This window comes from Silene latifolia, chromosome 2 (genome assembly GCF_048544455.1).
Source record: "Silene latifolia isolate original U9 population chromosome 2, ASM4854445v1, whole genome shotgun sequence".
NCBI classification, from domain to species: domain Eukaryota; kingdom Viridiplantae; phylum Streptophyta; class Magnoliopsida; order Caryophyllales; family Caryophyllaceae; genus Silene; species Silene latifolia.
Window position 1 is genome coordinate 149,984,752 of NC_133527.1, and position 21,178 is coordinate 150,005,929.

Sequence of the window (21,178 nt, forward strand, 5' to 3'; positions counted from 1 at the left end):
ATACCCCGTGCTTTTAAAATACATCATTATTTTAATAAACGTTTTTTAAAGTTACTGATAATATTTATTATATTATATACTATTATATGTTATTATTATTAAAATAATAAGATCAGCTAACCTAAATCTACCCCGTGATATACGTATAACATATAGTAAGTAGTATGATATATGTACCCTCCCTGATTTACTTATTCAGCAAAAACACATAAAAAAACAAATAAAGAAAAATTAGGGTGCCCTAAGCCAAGTTTCCATCGCTCAGCCGTCTTCTTTGCCTTGTCTGAATGGATACGAAACACACGTCGTATCCCCTTCTTTTACCACGATCACCATAGCCGTATACCAATGTACTTCAGTAAGGTAACAAACCCTTCTTTGACCTTGTACTTAGTTACGTTTAGCTTTTGTTTGGAATCGTTTCGATATCGGTTTGACGTAGTCTCATAGGCGGTCGTTAAGGGTTGATGGGAGTCTCACTAGGGTCGTGTTTATGGCGTTTTTAAACCTTTTTGAATCAATATAAAGTCTGGTCAGAGGCAGCAACAGTCCTTTGTTTTCGGCATCGTTACGACAAGGTTTTAAAGCTCGTTTTTAAGTAGTTTAGTGTCGGGTATGGGTGGGTCAGTTGGTTGTCGTGAGGTGATAAGTTAGGACGTATAGATGGCGATGTGTCGGTGTTGGCGGCCAATAATAGTGGCTGGACAATAGGAGGTTGAATTCTGTTTTATGCGGTTACGGAGTCTGCGTTGTCCCTTTGTTTCCGGGTTCGGTCTTGTGCCGGTATGGACGTGATGCAAGTTGGGTAGTCCTGTCGTAGGGTTGTTGGCGTACCAGCATGACATGAGAGTAAGCATGAGTGTGATGTTGGGTTGGGCGTGGTGGTATGGTGTGTCAAAGTGTAGAGCACAATGGTTTGGTGTATGTCTGCATGGTGTGTTATAGTGAAGTCGATGCTGCGTGGTTAATTTATTCAAAGGACGTATAGTGTGTGTGTTTGGTATTGGGCAGCCACACTACACTTTTGTTTTGTACTCGGTAATTATTAGTGGGGATGATGAATTTGATTAGTAAAGGAATAATAGTAATTGATCAATCAAAGCTAATTAGATATTAGTTAGTTTATAGTAATTAATGAATAAATAATTAAATTATAATATTTATGTTAGGTGACGATTTGTGAATGATTTATAATCGGTTCGTTTCCTTTAATCATTTGGAGCGCTTTGAATTGCTTAATTGGATTTGCTTGCCAGGTAGGAAACTACTCAATCTTGTCTTATTTCTGTTATTGCTAAAGATGGATTAAATGTACGAGGTGGTGGATTGGTGAAGGATATGTTTAACTGTTTACAACGATATTATTATCTTGCTGGATTTTCTGTCTTATGCCATTATTCTATATCATGTTGGTTTGGTTATATTACTGAGACTGTCATTATTATCGATTGTTTTTGGAGTTGGGAGATGAGTTTGGGCGTATCCAGACTGTGTGTCTGAGGCGGGACTGTGTGTCCAGTATATCCGGACTGTGTGTCTGAGGCGGGACTGTGTGTCCTGGAGTATGATTGTGTGTCTAGAAGTGGAGTATGACTGAGTGTCTAGAAGAGAAGTACGACTGTGTATCTAGAAGTGGATGTATGACTGGAAGTATGTGCCATGGTATGGGTGGACGGACTGATGATTGTGGAGCTTGTTTATGTAACATTGTTAAAACAAGTAGCTTTATATTATTCATTATTTAGTTTTCTACTCAACCTCGTGGTTGACCGTGTATTCGTGAACACCTGTGATGAACCATAATGGGGAGCAGATTTGACAGGTACTAAAGATTAGCTGACTTGGGAGCATTGGGACGTGAGCATGACTTGGACCATAGTTGTTGTCTAGATCACTTAGATTAGTAATCACTTTATTTATGTAATTTCCGCCGCGTAGTATATTGTAATGATAATGTTTAAATTTAATCCGCTGGCAATGTAATCAAACCATTATTTCAGTTAAAGTTATTAAAGTACTTTGTTTTATTTTGATTTGTATCATTTACCTCGGGCAACCGAGATGGTAACAGTCCTATTTATTTGGGAAGTCTAGCTAAAGGCTCCTAGATAAATCAGGGGTGTTACAACTACTCTTGCATTATGTAAATTAAACTAATGATGAACAAAGTGACAAACATATTGATAAAGAAATAATATTAGAAATAAATTACCTCAACAATGGAAATAGAATTGGAATTGAAGAACAATGCAAAAGGAAATAACTTGGAAATGTAATTGTAATTTGTAATACTTAAAGGAAATGATAACAAACTAATGAAAACTAAACTACACTAAGCTAATCTAACTACTGAAGTTTAGAGAAAATTCCATGTGGAAAAATATGTGTGAGAGAGATGCCCAAAAAGTGTCGACCAAAGCTTTTATTTATAGGTGAACAAGGAAGTAACGTTCGGGCATAGAGGAGGCTAACCCCGATCGGGGACACCAACCCCGATCGGGGTCGTGGAAATCCGGGTGCATTTGATTAAAGGCTTGATTAAATGCTTGAGGAATCCAAAGTGAGCTCTTAATACGTCTTTAATCTCCTGTTAATCACACAATTTAGCATCCCATGAGCATCCTATGTTGAGTTTGTGTGGACTTCTTAATTTGGGTTTTGAAGAGTCTATCAATAGCCGAAATACTTAGGGGGGTGGGGTGAATTGAGGATTAAAAAACTTCGCCCACTTTTTCGATTGTAAGAATATAATTAATTATTTAAAGTTTATTAATTAAACTTTAATTAATCAACTAATTAACGAATTAAAATAAAGCATAAACAAAACGAAACAAACGAGAGAGAAGGGAGAGACACACACGATTTTTGAAGTGGTTCAGTTTCACAAATCGAAACCTACGTCCACTATTCTCGATTAATAAATTTAGTACCTTTCTACGGATTACAAATTTACTAACCCAACTCGTAAAACTAACCCTAGTTGTAACTCAAGTGAGTATCGTTAAATACTCGAGTGACTAACTTACGCTAATAAGAAAGAACTAATGATTGTACTAAAAGCTCACGTTAATGAATGAGTAAGAAATCAATTAAGCACTATTATCTTATAACGATAACAAAAGAACGAATGCACAAGTATATAAAACGCACGACCTTTTCGAAAATAACAAAACGGTTTTTGCTATAAAACACGGTTTTTGCTTTTTGAAATTAAATCAAAGTTATGCTCAAAGGTCTTACTTTTAAATGTTGCAAAGTGTAGAGTATTTATAGAATAAGAAGAAACAATGCTTACGGTTTTACGAAACCCTAAATGTGACACCCCCATACTCCAAGTGCCTTACCAGGACCACTTATGGTATGAAAACGTCACCGTCTTGGTTACCCGAGGCAATGATACTCAAATAGACAATAACGAAACGTATTTAAATTATAATAAAGTTTAGGTGATACAACAAAGTTCCAAAAACTGTCAAAAGGAATACAGTTGTTCTCCAAAAACCAAAGTACTCAAACAACTAAATAAAACACAGCGGAAGACTCTAAGACCGGTGGTGACTCCATCCCAGCTATCCCTCGCATAAACCATCATACATGCTCAACAACTGCTCACCATCCCCGAATGGATCACCACAGTTTTTAAAACAATTAACGGGGTCATTACTGATTACATAAAAACAAATGCCACAGTGAAACAATACCACAAACAGCACAAACAGCTCAAACCAATCTCCAGTCTCCATCTCAGATCTCCACACAACTGATTACACACTAAAGTGTGTAGCCCTGCCAGAGTACCCATCGCACCAAGTACTCCTCACCGCCAGTGGGGGACCGCAGCCGTTCCCACCTAAGCCCCGCTAATCTCCATCGAGCGATAAACCCAAGTTCATTAATTTGCACATCCCCTTTGTGACGGGAACCATAAGGGGCGAATCAAGGGTGCGAAGCCACTTCCGCAAGTGACTCCACTCAGCCAGGAACGCACCCCAAAGATCACAAACAGATACACAACCAATCAACAATATACAACAAATAATCACCAAAACCAATCCAACATTATAATTATTTAACAATCACAATAACAATCACCAACACATTATGTAGCCAATACTAAGTAGGGAAACCCTACCTGGAAAGCAAACACCAACAGTTGATCAAGCAGCTAAATCAGAATCTTTTCTCAACGAAACCTCCCCATATAACATACAAACATGCAATTACTACCACATTCATAAAAATCACCCAAACCCCCCAATATCACCCAATTAGGGTTTAACCAATCTTAACAAAACATTATAAAAATTATATAAAAAGCTTACCCTCGACACAAGGATCACAACGGCGTAAAGAACAATGCAATCGGACACTCTTAGCCGTGGGATTTGCTAATAATGCGGCGAGAACAATCAACGTAACTTCTAATCTTCTCTTTGAAAGGTTTTATAGTGTAAAAGTGTTTTAAGAAAAGTGACTAAAGCTTTATATACTAATCCCGCATTATTAAAATAACCCGCCAATCATCACCCGTAAACTCACTTACTCGATCGAGTAAGTGACTTACTCGATCGAGTGCCCCTTACTCGATCGAGTCGCTAACTTACTCGATCAAGTACCCTACAGGCAGTCTACTGTTTTGCATAAAAAGCTACTTGCTCGACAGAGTAAGCCTCACTCAATGGAGTACCTTAAGACATATAAAACCGTAGTATTACAGTCTTCCCTCCTTAAAAAGAACTTCGTCCCCGAAGTTCAAACCACAAACAAAACCAAAACATACTAACATCACCCTGACACAACAACATAACCAAAACTGACCACAAAACTCAAAACACACCTCCCAAAACAAAAGTCAACCCGACTCAAGACAACTACTAACTGTACTAGAACCAACATAAAACATGCAAAAACTTGCAAAAACTCTATGCGACCATCTTCTACCCCCCTAAAAGAAACAAGGTTACGTCCCCGTAACCACACATACCTGATCAAAAAGAGACGGATACCGGTCCCTCATAGCCTCCTCCGCCTCCAAAGTAGCCTCCTCAACCTCATGGTTAGACCAAAGAACCTTAAGCAACACTGTCTCACCGTGTCTGGTTTTCCTAACCTTGCGATCAAGAATCTGTTTGGGCACCTCAAGATAAGACAAGGATTCATCCAGCTCGATGTGCTCTACCTCTAACACATGTGATGGATCACTAACATACTTCCGCAGCTGAGACACATGAAACACATTATGCACTCTATCCAAAGCAGCTGGTAAAGCTAACCGATAAGCAACCTCACCCACACGATCCATAATCTCAAAAGGTCCGATAAACTTCTGGCTCAGCTTCCCTTTATTACCAAATCTCATGACCCCACGCATAGGAGACACTTTCAAAAGAACTTTGTCCCCAACCTGAAACTCTATGTCACGACGATGTAGGTCTGCATAACTCTTTTGTCGATCCTGAGCCGCTTTCAACCTTTGTCTAATCAGCTTAACCTGTTCAACCATCTCCTGTACCATTTGTGGTCCCAAAACAACTGATTCAGCACTATCATCCCAGCAAATCGGACTCGTACCTCTCCTCCCATACAATGCATCAAATGGTGCCATGCCAATACTCGTGTGATAGCTGCTGTTGTAAGAAAACTCAATCAAATCTAATCTCTGTTGCCAGCTACCACCAAAATCCATAACGCAAGCTCGCAACATGTCCTTTAAAGTCTTGATGGTCCCTTCTGTCTGGCCATCTGTCGCAGGATGAAATGCAGTACTCATCTTCAAAGTAGTCCCCATCATCTCCTGCAACTCTTTCCAAAACCGTGATATGAACCTCACATCTCTATCGGACACTATATCCTTAGGCACCCCATGAAAACGAACCACATGCTAACTATAAGCCAAAGCCAACTGTATCTTGGTCCAGTTATCTTTCTTCAGCACAAAGTGAGCTGACTTTGTCAGTCGGTCAATTATAACCCATATCATGTTATTACCCTGTTGACTCTTCGGCAAACCCACTATAAAATCCATAGAAATGGACTCCCACTTCCAGTCAGGTACCTCAAGAGACTGAATATTACCTTGTGGTCGTCGTTGCTCCCCTTTCACTCTCTGACATGTCAAACAACGAGCCACAAACTCAGCTGTTTCCTTCGTCATCCTAGGCCACCAGAAAGTCTTCTTTAAATCTTTGTATAACTTGTCACCGCCTGGATGTACCGAATATGGTGTGAAATGAGCCTCTGTCATGATTCTCTTTTTCAAATCCTCGTCACTAGAAACACACCATCTCCCATCGAATCTCACACTATCATGTATGAATAGAGAATTTAGACACTGTCCCTCTCTCTACTCCAGCTCTCCACTTCTCAATCTTGGGATCCAAAGCCTGTTTCCTGCGAATGTCATCATAAAGGTCTGGCTCCACTATCAAATCCCCTCTAGCATCCCCTTTCTGGATCATATGTATCCCCATCTTGCCCACCTCATTTCTCAACCTCATCAAAGACATAGCTGTATATAGAGAATGCACACTCTTCCTGCTCAAGGCATCTGCAACCACATTAGCTTTCCCTTCATGGTATATAATATCCATGTCATAATCCCCAATCAGCTCCATCCATCTCCTCTGTCTCATGTTCAACGCCTTTTGAGGTAAGATGTACTTGAGACTCTTGTGATCTGAAAACACCTTGAAGGTCGCCCCATAAATATAGTGCCTCCAAATCTTGAGAGTAAACACAACTGCACCCAACTCCAGATCATGCGTCGGATAGTTCTCCTCATAAGGCTTCAATTGCCTAGAAGCATAGGTAATCACTTTCCCATTCTGCATCAACACGCAACCCAACCCATTCTTTGACGCATCGGTATACACCTCAAAGTTCTCACTCCCTTCAGATAATGCTAAGATTGGAGCTATGGTCAAACGCTCCTTTAATGTCTGGAACGCCGTCTCACAACTTTCATCCCAACGAAACCTGTTCTCTTTCCTCATCAAAGCTGTCATAGGTCTGGCTATCTTGGAGAAATCTTTCACGAACCGTCTATAGTACCCTGCCAAACCCAAGAAATTCCTGATCTCTGCCACATTCTTCGGTGCTTCCCACTTAGTAGCTGTCTCAATCTTTGCAAGATCTACAGCTACACCTTTCTTTGAAATCACATGCCCCAGAAAAGCAACATCCTCTAACCAGAACTCACACTTAGACAACTTTGCATACAGCTGATTTTCTCGCAAAGTCTGCAACACTATCCTCAAATGCTCCTCATGCTCCTCCTTAGTCTTAGAAAAGACTAAAATATCATCGATAAAGACCACAACAAACTGATCCAAGAACTGACTGAAGACCCAGTTCATCAAATCCATAAACACTGCAAGTGCATTAGACAACCCAAACGGCATCACAACATACTCATAATGACCATACCTCAATGTAAAAGCTGTCTTCGTTATGTCCTCTTTACGAATCTTCACCTGATAGTAACCCGATCTCAAATCAATCTTAGAAAAGACCGCTGCACCGTTCAACTGATCAAACAAATCATCTATCCTCGGCAAAGGATACTTGTTCTTCACTGTAACTCTGTTCAGCTCTCTATAATTGATGCATAACCTCAAGCTCCCATTTTCTTCTTCACAAACAAGACTGGTGCTCCCCACGGTGATACACTAGGTCTAATGTATCAATTCTCAATCAGATCATCCGGCTGCTTCTTTAGCTCCTCCAACTCCTTATGACCCATACGGTACGGTGCCTTACAGATTGGCCCCGTCCCCGGTTTCAACTCAACGCTGAATTCTATCTCCCTCTTCGGTGGCAACCCTGTTATCTCATCTAGAAAGACATCTGGAAACTCTCCCACCACTAGTATCTGCTCAACTGACGTACTCTCCACTCTATGGTCTCTCACATGACATAATATCAACGGACACCCCTTCCTCAGATAGGACTTCAAGGTCACTGCTGCAATCAACTTAACTTTGGGTTTGACAACAAACCCACGATAAAACACCCTAATCCCCTTAGGACCTCTCAAAGAAACCCTCTTTTGATGACAATCTACCTTAACCTTATACTTACCCAACCAGTCCATACCAACTATCATCTTAAAACCCTCCAAAAGAAACTCTAACAAGTCCACTGGTAAGTCAACCTGCCCAACTATCATAGACACACCTCTATACAACCGCCCACAAGATATAGACTCACCCGAAGGTATAAAAACTTCCTATTTTACAGACTCATACTCACTTAAACCCAACCGTTTAGCATGACTCGATGATACAAACAACTGTGACGCTCCCGAATCAAACAAAACAAAGGTACAGACTCCATTAACAAGAAAAGTACCGGTGATAACGTGAGCATCATCCTCAGCTGCCTTCTTCTCCATCATAAACAGCTTACCACTGGTCTTCTGCTCACCTCCCTAGACAGTGCTAGCAGAGGTAGACGGCTTAGCAGCTGACCCCTGGTTGTTGTTGTTCGTTGCCGATTTCTGGTATGAATTACCGCCATTGCGGTTAGCCCCACCATTGTTGTTTCTCTGGCCACCCCTGTTGTTCCACGACCCAACCGGCCTGTTACTAGCATAACTCTGCGAAGGACCCTGAGAGAAACTCCCCTGCGACGGTCTCTGGAAAACCCCAGTCATAGCATTGGTGCACTCATGCCTCTTGTGGCCCTTACCGCCACTGTTAATAGAAGTCATACCCCAACTGCTACTACCACTCCCACGTCCACGCCCGTAAGAATCTCCAGCACTAAACCCCGAACCTAATGAGTACGTTCTTGCCTGGTTATGGTCGCTCTTCTTGTAAATAGACTGGCCACCACCCTCACTCTCAGCTTTCCTCTTCTCATAAACTCTCTCCTTGGTCATCTCAACTAACCTCTCAGCCCTCCCAGCACGCTCATAGACCTCCTTAACATAAGTAAGAGCTTCTACCGGTAACTTCTCTATGATCCTGGAGGTCAACCCCTTCTCAAACCTCAATGCCAAGTTCTCTTGGCTTAGTCCCATTTTCTCAGTATACCTAGATTTCTCATTAAACTTGTGGTAGTACTCAGCAACTGTCAGACCAGGAGTCATCTTAAAATCATCAAACTCCTCTCTCAGCTTACTACGCACATGCTCTGGCACAAACTCTCGCCTCACCGCCCTCTTAAACTTATTCCAAGGTATCGTAGGCAACCCCTGTTTCATATACAACTCCAAAGCACTCATCTTAACCTTGTCCCACTACTCACCAACTGCTTCCCTCAGGTAGAACGCAGCTTGATCCACTCGATGCTTATCTGGGCAATGAACCAGATTGAGTATATTCTCCATCTCTCTATGCCAATTATCCAGCAAAATTGGCGCCCCCGTTCCCAAATACTCCTTAGGATTAAACCTCGCTATATGTATGCTGATCTTTGAGTGATCAGGCCCTGTCTCCTTATCTTTTCCCACCCTCTTCAAAGCCTCTGTAAGAGCATCCTGGTGCTCCAACGTCTTAACGATCTCATCAATACTCATATTCTCTGCCCCTCGCATACAATGTTGTTCTCTTTGGCGGCATCTTTGAAACTATATAAGAAAAGGGTAAACATAAACACATATCCCATGTCTCAAAATACGAAAACAACCTACACAGCACCTACTCGATCGAGCCCCATCATCTACTCGATCGAGTTGCCCAACTTACTCGATCGAGTACCCCGACTCCATAACCTGACCAGAAAGCTCCCAAAAATGTACTCGATCAATTCAACAACCCACTCGATCGAGTTAGCCCTACTCGATCGAGTCCCCTATCCTACTCGATCGAGTGCCTAAAACCAGACTTCTGCCCAGAAACGAAAAACTACCTACTCGGTCACACCCACTCGATCGAGTCTCTCACTTACTCGATCGAGTGCCCCCCACTCGATCGAGTCATGCAGACTTGTACACTACCCGCATGTTCAAACTCACACTCCCAACTTTCTATACCTTTATGCCAAAACGACAAATAACAATATATCTATATATATATATATATATATATATATATATATATATATATATATATATATATATATATATATATATATATATATATATATGTATATATATATATATGTATATATTATATACGTATCTCTTTATATACTCAAACAAAACAACTTTCCTTCCGTATTTCTAACATGCCACGTTATAAATCAAATATCATGCTTTCAACCAATCAACATACAAACCACATAATCATCATCTTTTACTTCATATCTCCTATCCTCCACATGCATGCATCCACCGATTCATACCACACATTACTATGTAGATACACAAAGCACAAAGTAAACACATAGCGATCCCGACACACACCTCTTAGTGACCGGTTCAAAATTGTAGGGCGAGTTCGCGACTTTAGGACGTCTCCCAAGTCTTTGCATTAGGCCCTACAACTCCTACCCAGGTTCATTTTAGTTAACTCCCTATGTTCATTAGGTTCATTGGTTACAGGTTTCAAGATCGTCGCTCTGATACCACTTTATGACACCCCCATACTCCAAGTGCCTTACTAGGACCCCTTAAGGTATGAAAACGTCACCGTCTCGGTTACCCGAGGCAATGATACTCAAATAGACAATAACGAAACATATTTAAATGATAATAAAGTTTAGGTGATACAACAAAGTTCCAAAAACTGTCAAAAGGAATACAGTTGTTCTCCAAAAACCAAAGTACTCAAACAACTAAATAAAACACAGCGGAAGACTCTAAGAACGGTGGTGACTCCATCCCAGCTATCCCTCGTATAAGCCATCATACATGCTCAACAACTGCTCACCATCCCCGAATGGATCACCACAGTTTTTAAAACAATTAACGGGGTCAGTACTGATTACATAAAAAAAATGCCACAATGAAACAATATCACAAACAGCTCAAACCAATCTCTAGTTTCGATCTCCAATCTCCACACAACTGACTACAAACTAAAGTGTGTAGCCCTGCCAGAGTACCCATCGCAACAAGTACTCCTCGCCGCCAGTGGGGGACCGCAGCCGTTCCCACCTAAGCCCCGCTCATCTCCATCGAGCGATAAACCAAGTTAATTAATGTGCACATCCCCCTTGTGACGGGAACCATAAGGGGCAAATCAAGGGCGTGAAGCCATTCCCGCAAGTGACTCCACTTAGCAAGGGACGCACCCCAAAGATCACAGACAGATACACAACCAATCAACAATATACAACCAACAATCTTCAAAACCAATCCAACATTATAATTATTTAACAATCACAACAACAATCACCAACACATTATGTAGCCAATACTGCGTAGGGAAACCCTACCTGGAAAGCAAACACAACTAGTTGATCAAGCAGCTAAATCGGAATCTTTCCTCAACGAAACCTCCTCCTATAACATACATATATGGAATTACTACCACATTCATATAAATCACCCAAAACCCCCAATATCACCCAATTAGAGTTTAACCAATCTTAACAAAACATTATAAAAATTATATAAAAAGGTTACCCTCGATACAAGCAGCACAATGGCGTAAAGAACAATGCAATCCGACACTCCTAGCCTTGGGATTTGCTAATAATGCGGTGAGAACAATCAACGTAACTTCTAATATTCTCTTTGAAAGGTTTAGAGTGTAAAAGTGTTTTAAGAAAAGTGACGAAAGCTTTATATACTAATCCCGCATTATTAACAAATCCCGTCAATCATCACCCATAAACTCACTTACTCGATCGAGTAAGTGACTTACTCGATCGAGTGCCCCTTACTCGATCGAGTCCCGAACTTACTCGATCGAGTACCCTACAGGCAGTCTAATATTTTGCGTAAAAAGCTATTTACTCGACAGAGTAAGCCCCATTCGATAGAGTACCTTAAGACACATAAAACCGTAGTATTACTCTAATGGCCGAAATATAAGATTTGTAAACAAATCATATCTTGTTATTTCTTTCCTTAAAATCTTAGAAAATAATAGAGAATAACTAAAAGATAATTTTATCAATTATTCTCCTATTATCTATTCCTTAAATCTTAAGATATGATAAGATTTTTCCATAATAGATTATCCTATCATATATAACCATATCATGCTAAATACAAAAGATATATTAAGATAATTCTAGAGAATCAAATCTTAACCATACTTATCTTATATCATTAGGTTTACACGAGAACCACACGACTCATAAGCCTCATTTTTCGTGAAAACCCTAACTTGAGATTAGGTTAGATTAAGGGTTAAAGATGTGTAGTATTAGAAACCCTAATTAGTAATATGTCTCAACTCATAAGTTGATTCAACATAAGTACTAACTATAAGCTTAAAATAAAACCACACTCAATATCAGTATAAGCTTCCTTGTAAAATAAATACTTCTACTAAAAACATTTAAAAGAATAAAACAGTTTTCTAAAAATAATTTAAAAACTATTTTGTCGTGTATTATATAAACTTCACATCTCAATGTTATAATAGAAGAGTTATAACATTGAGCTATTATATAGGCAATGTTATAGCTGTGAGGCTATAACTTTACCAATATAAGAAGTGCATTCTTACGTTACCATTATGAGATAACCACCTACACTATTCTAATTTTCTTAGGAGATCTTCAAATGTAGGCTTCTTCATTATTCAAGGTTGATCAATCTTTAAATGAGCTTCATCTTCTCATGAATGCTTGAATAATACTTTAATAACTTGTTTTATCTTGATCCTTGATTCAGGGCTTGATCATGATATGTTCTTGTATACTTCCATCACAATTCTTTAATGCTTGTGATTAGTAAGTCCAATCTAAAAGACTAAACAAATAATTACGCGCAACGAGTATATGGAATATAATGCACTCTTGACATCATCAAAACATAAACATATATATCTATATGGTTCAACAAATTCCCCCTTTTTGATGATGGCAAGTCTCCTAAAATTGTGACTAAGTATATAGTTCCCCCTCAATATAATACCGTCATCTTTATAGATAAAGATTAACGCAAGATCAAACAGATATATACAAGACCGAAACTTTAAGGACCGTAAGAGACAATTGGTTCTGACAAGGAGCAAGATTAGGCAAATGCTTACCATGGTCGTTCTTTCCCCCTCTTGACATCATCGAAAAGATAAGAACAAACATAAAATGACTAGAATAATATACGACGAAGCAAGAGATAAAGACGATTAAAAAAAACAAACAAACCGCAAATACCCATAAGTACTTACGAAATTATAGTAGCATACAAACCAAAAGAACATGTTTTAAAGCCAAATGATCCGAATGAAAATAACAAATTTAGAACTACCGGGCCAAACCACAAGTAGCATGCCAAAATGGGCCGAATAACAAGCTAGTTTATGAAGGCAAAATACACCAAAAGAAAACAAAAGAAAGCAAGGCAAATAGAGGAAGGGCGAAAATAGGGGAGGGGCAGGACAAGACTAAGGGGGGCAAATTTTGTGAGGATTAACATAGTCGGGACGAGTACGGAATTCCAATGAATCAAGGTGGTCAAAACAACTCCGAACAAGAGTAGCTTGGGCGTTGAGGCTTGTCTCAAAGTTTAGAACCTTCAAAGACAAAGCCTTTGTTGCCTCCAAAGTTATTGCTTGATCCGCCTTCATAACTTTCTCGTCTTTCACCAAGGCACCTCCTTGAATAGTAAGAAAAGAGAGACGATTACCATGTTGAAAGACTTCCTCACGGATAGTCACTAATCCCCTTTCTAAACCCTCAAGCCTTGTGTTGATGTCCTTCATCCAAGCACAAACCCGAGCATCATTCACACCTCTAACAGAGGAACCCGGCTGCCCAACACGAGACACAACCGTAGCCAAAGCTGTGGCTTGCTCCTCTAATTTGGCCATAATAGACCCCATAAATGCATCCAATTTAGCTTCCATATCCGTCAACCCAACCTCATTGACACCCTTATCATTACCCTTAGAAAATACTAACTCGGGCCCTTCAAAACCGAGCCCTATCAATTTAATAACAGGGTCACACATACCGTCCTTAGATCTCAAACCATAGCTTTCCTTACTCATAACCCGCTTAATTTCTAATAACCTCGAAATCCACATACCGCAAGGGAGATCAAGAGTAGTACAATACTTTTCTTTAGTTACGGTAATACTAGTTTGAACAATCCGATTAAACACAAGACTAGCCAAACTCACTTTTCGACCTTCTAACCACAAATACATGATAATAGCTTCGTAGCTTGACACCTTGTCCCGTCCTCCCCTCTCGGAACGATTGTGTTCCATAAAAAGTTCAAAAAGAACTTGAGTTTAGGGGAGAGAGGACAAACCAAGATGTTGCTATTTTCGGAAGCAAGCTCATCGAAATACCTCTTAATAAGCAATTATTGATCATCACCCACATTAGACCATTCTTGACTTGGGTTGATCTTGGTTCCATCATGAGGAACCTTGAAGGAAGAGCAAAAATCGGCAATGGTGACGGTGATGTCGACACCATTAACGACTGTATGCAACACTACCTCTTTAGCTTTAACCGAAGCAAAGAACTGAACAACTTCAATCTGGTATATAGGACCCGAGAACCGACTAACATCATTCCACCCTTGAAAATCAAGAAAATCCACAAAGAATTTTAAAGACGGAAGTTGAGACAACCAAGATTTGGATAATACCTTCCACCATGAATAGAGTATTGTAAGACACGAGAAACCAAGATGCTTTCGCTCTTTGTCATGCGAACATGGTTTAAACCGGCTTTAGTTGCGCTCTTTGAAGGCTCTCGAAACAGAGTCCTCAAAATCCCGTCCCGAATAACAACCTCGGGTTAATTATCTTCCCCAATGTCATCTGCTACAACCTTATTCTTCCCCTTATTCAACCGTCTTCGTTTTCCCTCAGAGACCGACTCATCCCGGCCATGAAACAAGGAGGAAGGTGATGATGGATGTTGGTTTGTTGGAGTGAAAGTAGAGGAAATGGGTTGATGGGATGATGGTGGTTGTGGGTGATTACATTATTGTGGTTGGTGTTGGTTTCAGGTGGAGGATCGAGTGTTTGTATGTGGATGGGACATGGTTGAGAGATTGAATGATGATGATGGAGATGGAGTGTAAGTTTAGTAAAGTAAAAAGTAATTGCAAGTTGTGATAATTTGACTAAGGCACATGGTTTAGAGGATAGATATAGGAGGGAATCTAGGTTAGATTTTAAAGTAGGGGTAGGTTTAGGCGTTTACACAAATTAAGAAATTAATTTGGTAAAAGATTTTGTATAGATATGGAATACAAGTGGTGGAAGAACTAGTTTTTGTACCCGTGCACAGCACGGGTGGCTACGAAAAGTGTTGATTGAAGTAGAGATTGCGTATGATTTTTTTTGTTGTAAAGGTCAAAGGTTAATTCATTAGTAGATTTTAGATGAAACTTTCTAAAAGTTATTTTGTTTATGCATATATTTGTGAAGTTACATTTCGTAATTTTATTTATAATACTTTATGATTTTTTTGTTTTTTTTGGCTTTTTAACTTGTTAAATTCCGCGAGATGAATTTTTTTTAATTATTATAATCTTAAATTATCTAAAAATAAGAAAATAAAAGTAACACAATAAAAAATTAAATGGTGGATCAGAAGAAGTATGATGTTTTTATACAATTCTTTCTCTTTTGATGTAACACCAAATTGATAAATAATACTCGAGTGATATGCACCCCGAACCCGAGCAAACCTGATAGGATCTGAAAATGTTGCAAACTAAAACTGACCCGACGTGACCCGATGATACTGTGTAAACCTTGAAAGTATGAAATCGACCCGACTTGAACCGTTGATAACCCGTAACATGACTAACGACTCGAAACTAAGTCTGACCCGAAACCGAGTCCGTCCCGATCTGAGATGACATGTATCACGAATTGACCCGATAAATGCTTTGACTCTACCTTACCTGACTTTATCCGACATCTGACCTGACCCGAAAGAAAACCTAAAATTGACTCGAAAGGTAAACCAAGTTGACTCGATTCGAAACCTAACCCGACATTTACTCGAAATATAACTAAACGAAAAGTCAAGCCGATAAGGACAAAAATAAATCATTATTATGAACGACTTGCATATTGCCCCGCAAAGCACGACGTCCATCTCAACCCCTATTTTAGCAGCCCCCCACAACTAATACACCTTGTAATCCATATCCTACATCCTCCAACTACCCTACCCCGTCTTTCCTCCACCATCCCCTACATCATGTACCTTCAGCATAACCACCATCCATTGTTGTAAGTTTTACCCATTATTGTAGGTTTTATTTTACTCATTTTTTTTTGCTATATGTTCGTCTTTGTAATACTTTTGAGTTACGTACTTCTTCATTTCATTTTCAACCTTCTTTTCTCCATTCTTTTTCATTGAAGGGATAAAGTTGTTATTTTACCCATATTTCTTAAATCTTCCCTAAAATAAAAGGGAAGACAATAAAAGTGAGATGGAGAGAAAATCATTTTAATGTACAATCTCGTTATTGGTTCCCATTATTTTTTCTATAAATACTAAAAATATTTTTTATGACGTGTACACTAAATGCATGTATTAATATAAAAAATTTAAAAATACTACTCTTTTCTTGTGCCACAAATGGTTTTATACCTACATAAAAATATTGCTTAATATCTAATTATTTATTTATTGATATAACTATACGTAGTCCTTAAACTGGTCAATTCTGAAATGTATTTCTTATTCGGATGTAGTATATCGTTATCTTGTAGTTTTGAGACTTTTTTTGGAAGTATTTGTCTTTACAGGAGTTAGGTCTCGGGTCTTCTTTTTCCATGTATATCTCTTGAACTTGCCGTGTGCTTGGTAACAGCCAGGATCTTTAAAGCTACGTTAGCATATGACCATACCGTATTGCTTTTATCACAAATTCTTGTTTTAAGATAGTACATTCATCTTAAACTTAAAATAGGGCAAATACAATACATTTGACAAAAGCATAATATCTAGGGATTATTAAAAGGCGTGTCCAATGTATTTAAACAGGGTGTTATTTAACCTCATCTTAAGAAAGATCAACTGTGCTTTTATAATGTGAACTTGTGAAGTATCAAAATGGCGGTACTATTGCCGATGTGCATGCATTTCTAAGCTATTAGTGTTGTATCGTCACTTGTAAATTATATGGTAAACAGATTCTTTAAATCAACCTTAGAGTACCTACAAGGTAAAAAAAGTATTGTGAAGATCAAGTCGATTAGAACAAAAATAGATAAATGAAAGAATGATTTAACATATTAATTTATGCGAATCCAATATTAACCTCTAACCAACCCGTCCCTAATAAGTTATTTTATCAATCTCTATTAGTTACATTTCTTGAAAGATACTAACACCGTAATCTATTAATCAAAAGAGATTATTAGTCTAAAATACACTTATAATGATCATTATCTTAACATCATATCGTCCACTCTTTACAAAATAAAACAATCATGTCAAAAACTAATAATATGATGCAACCAAAATTTAAGCTACAGCACCTAAGATAGCGGTTGCGGCTCCCTCGTCACAAAAATAAAATAAAATAAAACTATAATCAGTCTAAATAATTTGTTTCATTAGATTAACCTTAAAATTTCTAATAAAATAGTGTTATCCATCAATTTAACATCACTTCAAAAATCATTGTTCGTATATAAAATTGTCAGAAACATCAAGTAAGTTATACTTACAGACCTTAATTTCTTCAGACTTGATTTGAGCGACACTGGTAGCATACTTCTCTCTACTAACATTTATAAAAATGATGATGGAGTATAAATAAACTGTGATAAAGCCGACGATATTTCTCTATAATTAATTATAAAAAAATGTTGAGATATCATACATGTTTAGTCTCTAAAAAAGATGAAAAATAAAAATTAGAAGTAGGATTTTTCATACCAGCATTTATAAGGATGATGATGGAGCATATAGTAAACGTTGTTGATAATAAGCGAAGAGCTACTTCCTAGTTCTTATTATACTCATCTACAACGCTTTTGAACTCCCTCAGTTCATAAATTTATATTGTATAGTAAAATATATATACTCCGTATCAAAATACGAAGATTTTAAATATGGTATGTGAGTAACATTACGGTAACTTATGATAAATATGTCTATAGAAAATCATTTCCATTTATTGATGCAGATTCCATGGAGAATGATGGGAAAATGATATGCATTATGCAATTAGTTAACTTCCATTTTTATCATTTATATGCAAAATGGTTATTGCAGTTAAGAATCAAATGTTATTACGCGTAATATTTTGCGGATTTCATGCCTTACTTATTCAAACTACTTTCAATTTTGACTTTTTAATAGGAAATTAAATAATGTTTTGCAATCATTTCCTACAATATGTTTTTAGTGGCATTGTATTAAATATTTTTGTTTATGGTGTTGGTTTAAATAATAATAATAAATAATAATATTTGATGAAAACTAAAAATGACATGTGACAGAATTCATCTGCTTACGATACGTGGCAGATGGCTTCTGCTTTAATATAATATATGATATAGCAAATATGTCGCAAAAAAAAATTGGACAAGATTTGGCATAAAGGAATTATGGAAAAGATTTTGGATAGAATTTGGTAAATAAGAGATTTGGTGTATCTTAATTTGTTAAGAGAATAAGGTTGTATGAACCATAATGACTTAAATACAGACAGAATATATACGATAAATAAATTTCTATAAAACGTAAATATTCATGCAACGAATTATACGGACACAGTCATACAATCTTATCTTTTACTAAACAATCATTGAGAGATTAAACATTTATAGAAGCTTAGGTGCCACCAATTAAACCAATTTCCAACCGTAAAATCTGAAAGCGTCCTCTAGCTAACGGTTTTGTCAAAATGTCTGCCCATTATTTTTCAGTACTACAAAATTCGAGTTTTATATTCCCTTTTTCAACATGGTCACGTATAAAATGGTGTCTAATTTCAATGTGCTTAGTACGCGAGTGCTGCACGGGATTTTTGGAAATAATAATAGCACTCGTATTATCGCATAAAATAGGAATACAACCTACGTTAACACCATAATCACATAACTATTGCTTAAGCCATAATAATTGAGTACATACCAGTCCTGCTACAATATATTCCCTGTTGAAAGGGCAACTGAATTCTGCTTCTTTGAACCCCAAGTAATAATTCAAGGTCCAAAAAATATGGCAACACCTGACGTACTTTTCCTATCTAAGGAGCATCCTGCGTAATCGACATCTGAATATCCGACAAGATCGAAATGGCATTCCATAGGATACCATAGATATAGTTTGGACGTCCCAATAAGATATCATAAGATTCTTTTTACGGCTGTCATATGCAATTCTTTGGGAGATGATTGATATCTCGCACAAACGCATACACTAAACATGATGTCCGGTCTACTTGCAGTTAAATATAGCAATGACCCAATCATTCCTCGGTAAGTTGTTTCATCAACAGACTTACCGTCTTCATCTAACGTCAATTTCTTGTCTGCGACCATTGGAGTAGACATAGTATGTGAATTTTCCATTCCAAACTTTCTAATTAATTCCTTAATATATTTCTGTTGATGAATCTTGATGCCTTCCTCAGTTTGATGAATTTGTAGACCTAGGAAGAATTTCGATTCTCCCATCATACTCATCTCAAATTCAGAATTCATTAACTCAGAAAAATACTTGCATAGATTACGGTTAGTTGACCCAAAAATAATATCGTCAACGTAAACTTGAACAACCAAAAGATCAGATTCCTCGGTTTTTAGGAATAATGGCTTATCTACAGATCCTCTCTTAAATTCATTGTCAAGTAGAAATGTAACACCCCTGATTTTCGGCTAAATTTAAACTAATTTTTACATACAAAAATGGCCGAAATACAAGGATATTATAATTAATATACAAAGTCTCTTCTTACAAATCTTTTAAAAATAAAGTAGTACAAAAGGAACTAAAAACTTTACAAGGTATTAAAATAAAATCTTGACTCGAAAATCCTTTTGAACAGCAGCGGAAGACCTGAAAGCAAAACCAGAAGACAGAAAGGAACTACCCCCATGATGAGTAGCCCCGAAGGGAGAAAACACGTCAGCCGGAAAGCTGAGTAACAGATAATACCTCAATATAAACAGAATAGTTTTGGTCATAGCGTGGAAACAGGCACATTTAAAAATAAAAATAAACATAGAGAATAATAAAAACACTCCCCAAGTAACTAATCTCAAGCTCAAAGCTACTCCACAATATTTCTAATTCCATAATATAATATACTATCTCGACCCAATAATTAACAAATGCTCAACTCAACTCACTACTCCGTCTAACTCATTACTCCGTCTCATAATATAATACTCCATAGTAACCAGATATCGTATTCTCATTGTCGGCCCTAAGACCAAGGACAAGGGGTGAGTGAACTGGCGGGATAAACCGCGAAACAATACTTCCATATCAATATCGATTTCAAACTCAAATAACTCAATAACTCAATAACCATGGTCACTCAGACCGTAAACACAAGATGGCACAAAGGCCCCCAACTCAATACCAGTAAGCAATTTCCATCTCAATTTCAATATCGATATTGTCAAAGGTTCAAAGAACCGTGCTCAACACTTAGAGTACAAAATTCTAAGCTACTCACCCACGAGTCAAGGATAAAGGAAAGACAATTAAAATACAATGTCTCAATACGGATTATTTCTAATATGGATAGCAAAGTCCAATTCATCAACTTAACTATCTCTTGAATTTACCTCAAAGAACCTCGACACTTACGAATTATAGTACACCATAGTCAACCCTTGATCAATCTGCATGCTTACTTCACATGTAAACGCCAAATTTGCCTTAAGCAAACTACTAGGCTGCTTTTAATTACCACACTATCAGCCAAACTAGCGGCAAAACAATTTTCGAAAAGAAGTTACACCCTGATTTAATTCACACTCAATGTTTAACCCGTCTCACAAACAAAAAAAATTAAGATGGTACAAATATACACATACTATTATATCTAAGAATAATGGACAACAATAATTAGCATAATTCACCAATAGCAATCACTTTTATCATATAAAGACAAATATATAATAGCACATATATACATACAACCCCGAATAATAATAAGAGT

The 21,178-nt window shown here is 37.8% G+C and overlaps 1 long non-coding RNA gene across 1 annotated transcript; it reads left to right on the forward strand.

Annotated features, from left to right (window-relative positions):
* Positions 1 to 210: 210 nt before the first annotated feature.
* LOC141630689 (uncharacterized) lies at positions 211 to 2,033 on the forward strand. Its single transcript, XR_012537539.1, has 2 exons — positions 211 to 363; positions 1,814 to 2,033. It is a non-coding gene; the product is annotated as an uncharacterized LOC141630689 (long non-coding RNA).
* Positions 2,034 to 21,178: the final 19,145 nt, after the last annotated feature.